The sequence below is a fragment of the Kryptolebias marmoratus genome, linkage group LG4, assembly GCF_001649575.2.
Source record: "Kryptolebias marmoratus isolate JLee-2015 linkage group LG4, ASM164957v2, whole genome shotgun sequence".
Taxonomy (NCBI): Eukaryota; Metazoa; Chordata; class Actinopteri; order Cyprinodontiformes; family Rivulidae; genus Kryptolebias; species Kryptolebias marmoratus.
In genome coordinates this window covers 4440663-4450247 of record NC_051433.1, presented here as the reverse complement: position 1 = coordinate 4450247, position 9585 = coordinate 4440663, and the positions used below count along the sequence as shown (strand labels likewise).

General features: G+C 37.6%; 1 pseudogene; it reads right to left on the bottom strand.

Moving 5' to 3' along the window:
- Positions 1 to 7984: 7984 nt before the first annotated feature.
- LOC108231559 overlaps positions 7985 to 9585 on the bottom strand; it is a 36656-nt pseudogene continuing 35055 nt past the window's right edge.

The following is a 9585-nucleotide window of genomic DNA, read 5'->3' as shown; positions in this document are numbered from 1 at the left end:
TAATGGCCCAATTAAAATGTCCATCCCTGTGAGGAATTCCTTTGAAGCCACGATCTGAACTCCAAATCACAGTGGCTCCTCTTAGAGAGCAGGAAGAGAGTGCACTTCAGCATTCATGCCCAGTGTTAAACGATCTCATCTGTTGGGAGTTCCAGTGATAAATGGTAAAAGTAAAGGAGGGATGAGAGGGGAGTTGGGACTGAATTGCTGTCTTGCATCAATGTAGACCAAAGAGAAAAGAGAGAGTGTGGCCATTACGTTTTCTGACATGGCAAGATTGATGTCGCCCTTATTTGCCATCAGATAAGGGAAGCTAGGCGAAGTGTAACTTTCAGCCAGTACATCACATGGGCATAATTAAACAAAAGCAAACACTGAAAGCTCCATTGAGCCAAGTTTTAGAGTAAACAAAACAATGTGTGCTGATGGATCTCCTTTCATGAGGATGCAAACACGTCTGTAGCAAAATGGTTACATGACAAAATCACGGCATAGGTGAACACCAACAATTTGCCAAAAGCAGGCAATAATGTTTTTGCCTGCATCTCTATGTGTTTATGTGCCTGTCTGTTACTAAAATACCTTAAAAAAAACACTGGATGATTTTAAGGAAAGTTGCAGAAAACAATCATTGGATATACATCTATAACTGATTAACTTTTAGAGTCAATCCAATTCATGATGGCTGCCACAGTCAACTGACTGACTTAAAAAGACAAAAGTAGCTGTTACTCATTCAGTTTTACAGATACTGACTGACAGGATTTGGGGGTCTTTGGGTTTGTTTTTGTATTAAGTTTATTGTTTCTTTAATTCTGTTATTTGCTTCTTGTGTTTAGTTTTATTTGGTGTTTTGTTCCCTGTGTCCTTTGTGTTTCCTGTAATCATTCACCTTTCCTCTGCTGAGTACCTGTCAGCCTGCCTCAACGACCCACACCTGTCCCTCGTTCAGAATCAGTCACCTGTGTCCACTTTCTAATCATCCTCAGCTTTTAAAACCTGTTCATCTCCTTCACTTCCTGGCTGGTTTATTCTGTCAGGCGAAGTGGTTGGTTTGAATCAAAATGCAGGCAAACACGGACAAACTCAAAGAGAAACTAATTTATTAACAAAAGAAAACAAAAGGCTGACATGGCAGCAACAGAATTGCATAACATAAACTTACAAAAATCAGGGTTGCAAAGAATACAAGGGGCAAAAATTGAGGAAAAACCGAACAGCACATGAGAGTGAAAATGAACCAATGATTTTATTCTGAGCAGTAACAGATTACACAATATCTTTGTTTAAATTTTTTTATTTTGCTATTTGGAGTCAACCATATCTGTTTGATAGCAAAAGATCTCTGGACAGATTTTTATAAAAGTTTCAGGAACTGTTTATTGGATATATTTCTATAACTAACCACTTGTTGGAGCTAACCCAATTCAAGATGGCTGCTACAGCCAAGTGACCTTTAAAAATACTATATTGACAAGCCCCTGATTTGTTCTTGCATAATGATGTGAAATATAACATAACTGAATTTCACAAAACACAGAAAAGAAACCTTCACCACATTTAGTGAATTCTTAAGCAAACCCCTCATACTCAAAGTGATGTTTTTTGAAAGCTGAACATCTAGAATTTTCCTGTTTTACATTATTAATTTGCCAGAAAAGCTCTTCATTCATTAAAAGAAAAAGGGTCACCGTTGTTGTTTCCAGCAGGTGCAAGCTGAAGCCAGAACTTTTTTATTAAATGTTGCCAACAAACTCGACGCAGTCAGCCGACTCTTTACATTCCAGTGTGACAGCCTCTGTTTCAGCTGAGTCTGTCTCACTGGGTGGCTGATTAGGCATTAAAAAGGCTGGGGTGAGGGCATATAGACCCATGCTCCCACAGGGTTTTCTTTTATTCCACATATTGGGAAGTACAGAATGACAGTTCTCATTTGTGCACAATGAGAGGTTCCTTGCACTTTTCTGATCTTGTAAGCTTTATGTTATGCCTGCCAGCAGTCTCGTCTTAACTATTATTTTGGCCATTACAGATCTCAACTTCAGCCTTATTTTTTGTGACATTGCTGGTACATGGTGGCTTTGGGGTTAGACAGTAGGTTGCCTTACAGAACACAAAGGAAGCAAAAATAGCTCAAGATGTAACCAACTATAAATCTGTGCAATTCATTTTACACTTTCATAAATGCATAGGACTTTAGACAATTAACATCTTCAGCTTACTGACCAAAATCCATCATCTTAACTCCAGAACAAAGTAAATATTGGGTTTAGCTTCTTTCTTTTTTTTTTCAAATAAATACTGATTGGGGGATTTCCAGTACAATACCTCAACGCTGAAAATAAGTGCAACACAGCTCCAGTTTAATAAAACTCATTTACTTATGCTTTAACTTACTGTAATTGTTTTAGCAGTTTTTTGTTGTTGTTAGTTGTGGAAGGATCTATGTCAAAATGGAATTATTTACAGTTTGCATCTTTGTGGTTAGGTCGCCATTGCAAAATACATATTGAATGCAACAGGACTGATTAATAAATTAATTAAATAGACACCTGAATATTTTCTTGTAAATGTTTAGTATGGATTTCTATCAGTGAATATCAGTTTAACAATAGTTAAAGTGATTAGCAGCAGAGAAAGATCTTCATCTATCAGGATGATAGATACTGCAGACTAACAGACTAAACAGTGGTGGTGATGGAGCAAACACAGCAGGTGGCTGATGGAAACCTTCAGTTGAATCAAGCTGGTGGAGGTAAAGAATCAGCCTGTCTGTAACTCTGATAGACGGAATTGTAATATTGTGTCAACAGACTGGCTGTTTCTAGAAATGTAAGCAAAATTATTACATGGAAGAAACACGAGAAGTAACAGTTGTGAATAACTACAGACTGAATGGGAGAACGGAAGCAATAAAAAAAAAATACTAACAGGAGAACGCACAAAAGAAAACTTTGTTGCCAAAAACCTTATGTACTTTTCTTACAATACATTATGAGTTATCAGTGGGGAATGGCCAAAGGCATTTCTCACAACTTATGTTTTTATTTGTCAAATGTTCCCTGGTGGTGTCAGAATAGATAACATTTTAGCATTCTGCAGCCACCAATTTGGAAATAACATGTGCTTATTTACCTAAACAAATTACACTCTGGTTCTTTTTAACCACTACTTTATTCCAGCTACTCCTCGATATAGGGATTGATAACTTGTCTTAAATGTTTTCATTCCTTCTCAAGTGTTTAAAAATGTTAAATCACTGACAATCTAAAAGTGATTTTCCAGTCAATCTTTCCTCCATAAAATAAAAGCATAAACTGAGCACACACTTTATAAAAAGTCATCTTTAACTTTAAAGTTAATAACATATTTTTTTTGTATAGTTGTTTGCAAGATGGACAAATCAAAAGGGAAGGACTAAACACTAAAGTTCCATTTAAAATGAAGTGCTGCTACCAGCTGTCATCTAAAGTCTGCATACTTTAATGAGTGGTCAGGCTGCTGGCTGCAAGGCTCTGTGCATTTAACTGAGTAGTTCTGGAGAGAGAGTGTTATTAGTCATTCCTTGCTTTACTAAAACAACAACTGATGGTCTGTTGGGAGTTGTGTTGCAAAACTACAGTGCATATATGTTCACTTATTAAAAACAGTATGCTTGTGAAAAAATGTCAAAAATCAATTGAAAAAAAAAATATATGTGTGTGTGTGTTGGGGGGGTCAATATATATCTAAATATATGTCAATTGCTTGGATGAAAAGTAAGACAGAAATTCTTGTTTTGGAATATGAAATATTCTCAACTAAAAGCCTCTAAAAGCAAACGTGCAATCAAATAACAAATGAAACTTTTTGTCCGTGTTTGCTTCTACCTTTTGGCCACAGCTCTGTGGTGCCTTAGAGGTGTATAATTTTTTTATTTCAGAGAGCTTTCAGTCTGTATATAGGGGTCTTTGTACCAGACAACTTAAGAATATGACCTTATGTATAGAGTCAGTTCAAAAAACAGCCAACAAACGCATTGTAATCTGTTACTCTGTTACTCTCTCTACTCTTCCCTGTCTCTCAGTATATATAAAAATACTACATTTAAGTCACGTGATAGGGATTTGATTTCAGAACTAAATAAATTAAACCTAAATCTCAGGTCTAAATATATGAGGGTGAATTTCAGAATAGGACAAGTGACGACTGTACACACCAAAATACTAGTGCAGTTCAGTTAAATATCCTATTTAAATGCATGGGCTGCAGCTGATGAAGTCGGCAGATTGTCGAGTCGAGGTATGTGGAAATACCGAAGGTCTTGGGTGAGCTGAGATTCTGAAAACCGGTTTGAGTTAAGGATAAACTCAGGTTTTATAACTTCTATTACTGTAACAATTGCTCTTCTTTTTCTTACCGGTTAGGGAAATCCAACAGAGGGAGCTCCTTTTCCCCTCTAATATCCCATGAGGGGAAAAGACATATAAACATTTGTTATCGCATGTCGTGAACAGAGAACATTCACAGCACCTGAGAGAAGGCATGATAACCAGCATTGTCAAGTGTAATTAGATTTATTAGATTGATGTCCCGACTGCTGGCAAAATCACTAATGTGTGTAGTAATTACACTCCCACTTATTCAGCCTCAGCACAAGTCAGTTACTTGGCTGTGTCTGCACTCCTTTTGCTTTTTTTAATCACATTGTGTTATGTTAAATAGCTACAGAACTACACTCAAAAGCAGGTCAATATTATTAAGAATGACTAATTAAACCAATAAAGTCTAGCAAACATTTTTTTTTCCACTGAGCTGTTCTCTGTAAGACATGAGTAAACATATGTTTGACCTACTTGTCTAAAAGGCTTGAACTGATTTATTTGCCTTGAGGCTGTTTGTGGCTGCCTTCAGTCAACTAAACATGTGACCATTTATTAAATATTTATCAAGATATGACAAAATTGTTGGAGACCTGAAGTACTTATATCCGGCTGACGAAAGGTGAAGGCGGACAAAAGGTTTTTGCCCTTATTTGTGTTTGTCTGTTATCAAAATATCTCATAAATCATAGGATGAAGTTTATTGAAACTTGCAGAAATAAATCATTGGATGGGCATCTATAAGTTCTTAACATTTGGAGTTGGCTAGATTCAAGATGGCTGCCACAACCAACTGATCTTAACACACAAAACTGTTCAGTTTTATGAATTCTGATCTAAACTTTGCTGTAGTAACAGAGTGATTCTCGATACATATTCTGAGCAGTTTTGTTCAGGATTTTTGTTCAACTATTTGCCTTTACCTACTTGGAGTCAACTTTGTCTATCTGTTAGCACAATACCCCATGAACCACTGGCCAAATTTTAATGAAATGTTTAGGAAATAATCATTAGATGTACCTCAACAACTGGTTAACTTTTGGCGCAAACCCAATTTAAGCCAACAGTTAACTGACCTTAAGAAACAGAAAATGACTATACTTCAGCCAATATTACAGCCATTATGTAAACATTTGGTGTAGTTGTAGCAGAGGGTGATTCAAAAGTTTTACAAGTTTAAATTTTGGCATGAAAGCAGTGATTTGTATTCCTTCAAGGAATGCTAGGCCTTTTGATTATCTGTCTTTACTGCTGGATCAAATTAGATTTAATTATATTCAAGCTAAAAACAACACCTTTCACATGTTAGCTTATTACATGGACTGGTACACTTCTTTTTGTAGCCTAAACAGGATTGTAAGATGTACATAAAAGCTGCCTAAAATCATAGAAAATGAATAACTCAATTGGTGAAGTGGTTTGATTGTCAAGAACACAGCTCACTTACCCACTCAAGCAATACAATTATAATTACACATATCTGCTCCTCATTATCTGTTGCTTGAAGTCTGTGTTCCTGAGATAGTTTGAACACAGGGCTGAATTGGACACAAAATGTATTATGAAGGATGTGTTTCATGAGGATGAGTGTTAAACTCCCGTTTGCATTTCAATTTTCCTAAACTTTAGAAGGTATCAAGGCACTTCCAAAATGGTAATATCGTATTTTGTATTAATAGTTCTCCATTTAACACCAAATGTGGCCTGCAGTATTAATAGACCACTGTCCAAAGATTTTTCATTTTCCTTAATTCTCTCTTCCACCCTACTTAAATAATTATGAATTAATTAACGAATACTTAACTAAATAATGACCTAATTAAAACCCAAGTATAATCACTGCAAAACCAGTTAGATCATGCAAGATCAGAACATGCAAGATCAGGCCACTTTACTTTAATTACACTCCTCTGCTGCCTAATCTTGATCTTTTGTGCTACCATTAAGGCAGAGATTCTGCTTGCATTTGAAAAATATATATTTAACTCAGCCTTAACAGTGGAAACAGCGACATCTAACAATTTCCTAAAGTGGGGTGGGGATATTTTCATTATAATGAACATTTAGGCCTCTATAATCTTAAAAACTTTTAGTCTTGATAAAACTACGATTGATGTTTTGAGGAGTGGAGCTTTGAAGCTTTTTTTGTGGCCCTGACACTTAATTATGCATTTTATAACTGATCTGCAAATGTTAGTAAATTGAAAATGGCTGTTTTTTGCTAAAAATCAGTCGTAACAGAAAGCTAAAAATAAACAAACTCATTGAGTATAAAATATAAATAAATACATGGAATCAATTTGTTTTATTTACTAAAAGTTAAGTTTACATTTATTATCTTTAGTTTGGCACTTTTAAAGCTAAAAAAATGTATGACAATGTATGACTCATCAAATAATGATTCTTTAAAGAAATGCCCTTCTAGAAAAAAAAACATAAAGCAGAGCCATCTGTTCTAAAGCAGTAAAGTTATTTCACTTCACTGATTGCATTAGGAAACATGCAGCTCACCACTTTACATTTTTGCAGGAATAGTTTTTTGTTAGTGAAATAAATTTCAGATGTGCTGATAGAAATAGCAGTAGAACTGGTGCTATCTGTTATGAAAAGATGAGTTTTTTAAAAATCTTTTAAGTAATAACTGTCTAAAGCCTATTTCACTGTGTGCTGCATGTGGTGGTTAAAAGGTAGTTATTTCTGGTAAATTAACTAAAGCTTCGGTATCTAAAAATGTTACAGATTAAATTCACAAAACTCCACTAATGCATTTGGTTGAATTAGCTTTCTTCGTTGTTGTTGTTGTTGTTCCACTCTGTGTGTCCTAGAATCTTCTTCTGTATTTGGCTGCCTCCTTTTGGGGTTGCCACAGTGGATCATCTGCCTCCATCTCCCCCTTTCCCAGCATCCTCCTCTGTCTTTCCAACTCCCTACACATCCTCCTTCTCTACATTTATATACCTTCACTGTGGTTTTCTCTTTTCCAACATCTCCAACATCCTGTGTCCAATACTGTAAAACCATTATCCCTCCTCTGCACATGTTTGAACCATCTCAGCCTTGCCTCTAATGTGTATAAACTGCTCAACCTTTGCTGTACCTCATATACTTATTACCAAACTTGTCTGTTTCTGCTATTTATAATAAAACACTTAACACATTTATGTCCTCTACCTCGCCTTTGTGTTAGTGCCATCATCTTTAAACCATTCTAAACTTCCTGTGAGCTCAGACCAGAGAATCATTTGATAAGGTCAAAATCCTCATGTTGAGTTAGTGTTAGTACATACTGGATAAAAACATGTGGTGAGGGGTGTAGAGCAGTGGTCCCCAACCTTTTTATTACCGCGGACCGGTCAAGACTTGGAAATTTTGCTGCGGACCGGTGGGGGTGGGGGGGGGATTTTTTTTTTTTTTACCTAACTGATAATCCTCTGTAACCGCGTGTGGGGTTTTCCCTGACTGGAAGCTAGAACGCAACCCGTGGAATGTGACAGGTAGCCAATCAGAAAGTGCGGTGACGTAACGTTTAAACATCCCTTCAAAATAAGATACAGATACGCCGCAAAAACAAATATAAAGAACATTTTATTTTAATGAGAATTTTAACTCCTGACAACGACACATTAATGAGAGCCTTGAGCTTGTTTGTCTCCAAGGAGACGGTCCCATCTGGGAATAATGGGGGACAACGACACCCGAAGTGTGTTGCTTATGTTCAGTCTATTTCGTTGTTTTGTTTTGGTTGTTGTCACTGCAGAAAACCCCGCTTCACATAGATATGTCGGAAATGGCAACAGGGTTTTCAGTGCTGTGGTGGCGATGTAAGGGTATTCTGCCATGACTTTAATCCAAAACACCGGCAGAGTTGCTGTCTCAAACATACTTTTAAGGCCGCCGTCATTTGCGATCTCCAGCAGCTGATCTTCTTCTTGCACAGACATGCTAGATTCAGCTGGTTTGTTGACAAATGGGTCGCGGATCCATTCCTTGCCAGTTCGTGGGTCTTTTGTGGTTGGGAAGTAGCGTTCGAACTCCTTTAAAAGCAAAGACAGGTGATCGTGCACCAGCTGGGAAAATGAAGGCTCAGGCTCATTCTCACCCAAAATCCCCGCTAATGTTGGAAACATGTCAAATATGCCTTTGTTCACGCGCCGTCCCCACAAATCCAATTTGGCTTTAAATGCAGCTACTTTATCTGCCAAACTGAAGACGGTTGCCATTTTTCCTTGAAGTGACAGATTGAGTTCATTGAGCAGGTTGAATATGTCGCACAGGTAAGCCAATTTTGCGACCCATTCTTGGTCACTGAAATGTGCTGCCAGCGGTGACTTCTTGTCCGAGAGAAATCTTTGCAGCGGTTCTCCTAATTCAAACACTCTCGCCAGCGATTTTCCTCGGGACAACCATCTTATTTCAGTGTACAAGAGAAGGCGTCTGTGCTCTGCGTCCATCCCCTCACAAAGTTGCTCAAACAGGCGAGAGTTAAGGGCTTGTGCTTTGACGTGATTAATAACTTTAACAGCATCGTTCAATACGCTGTTCAATTGTGGGGGCATTTTTCGGCTTGCCAGCATTTCCCTGTGAATGATACAATGTGTAGATTCACATTCAGGTGCAACTTCTTTTATCCGAGTAGTTAAACCAGACAGCCGTCCAGTCATAGCAGCAGCTCCATCTGTGCATATGCCGACACAAGAGGACCATTTCAGTTTTTCTGATATATAGCCATCCAGCGACTTGAACAGTTCTGTGGCGGTGGTGTTGGCTGGCAATGATAATGCACATAGCATATCCTCATGCACATCCTCTTGATAAATATATCGCACATACACCAGTAGTATTGCCTTATTGTCAACATCTGTAGATTCGTCTACCTGGAGGGCGTAATGCGGTGATGTATTAATCCTCTCCAACAATTGTGTCTCAATGTCTTCGGCTATTTCTTCAATGCGCCGTGTCACAGTGCTAGCCGACAGAGGCACCTGCTCAATCTTTTTAACAGCATCCTCTCCAAGAACTTCACGGCAAATGTCTTTAGCAGAGGGCAAAATCAATTCTTCACCAATAGTAAATGGTTTTTTAGCCTAAGCAATACGGTTAGCCACCAAGTACGATGCTTTCAGTGCATTTGCATTTAGTGATGTGGTGGCCCTCAGTAATTTTTTCTGTCCATCATGTTCCTGTTTTTTTCTTTCAAAATACTCCAGAGGCTTGTCTTTTAATT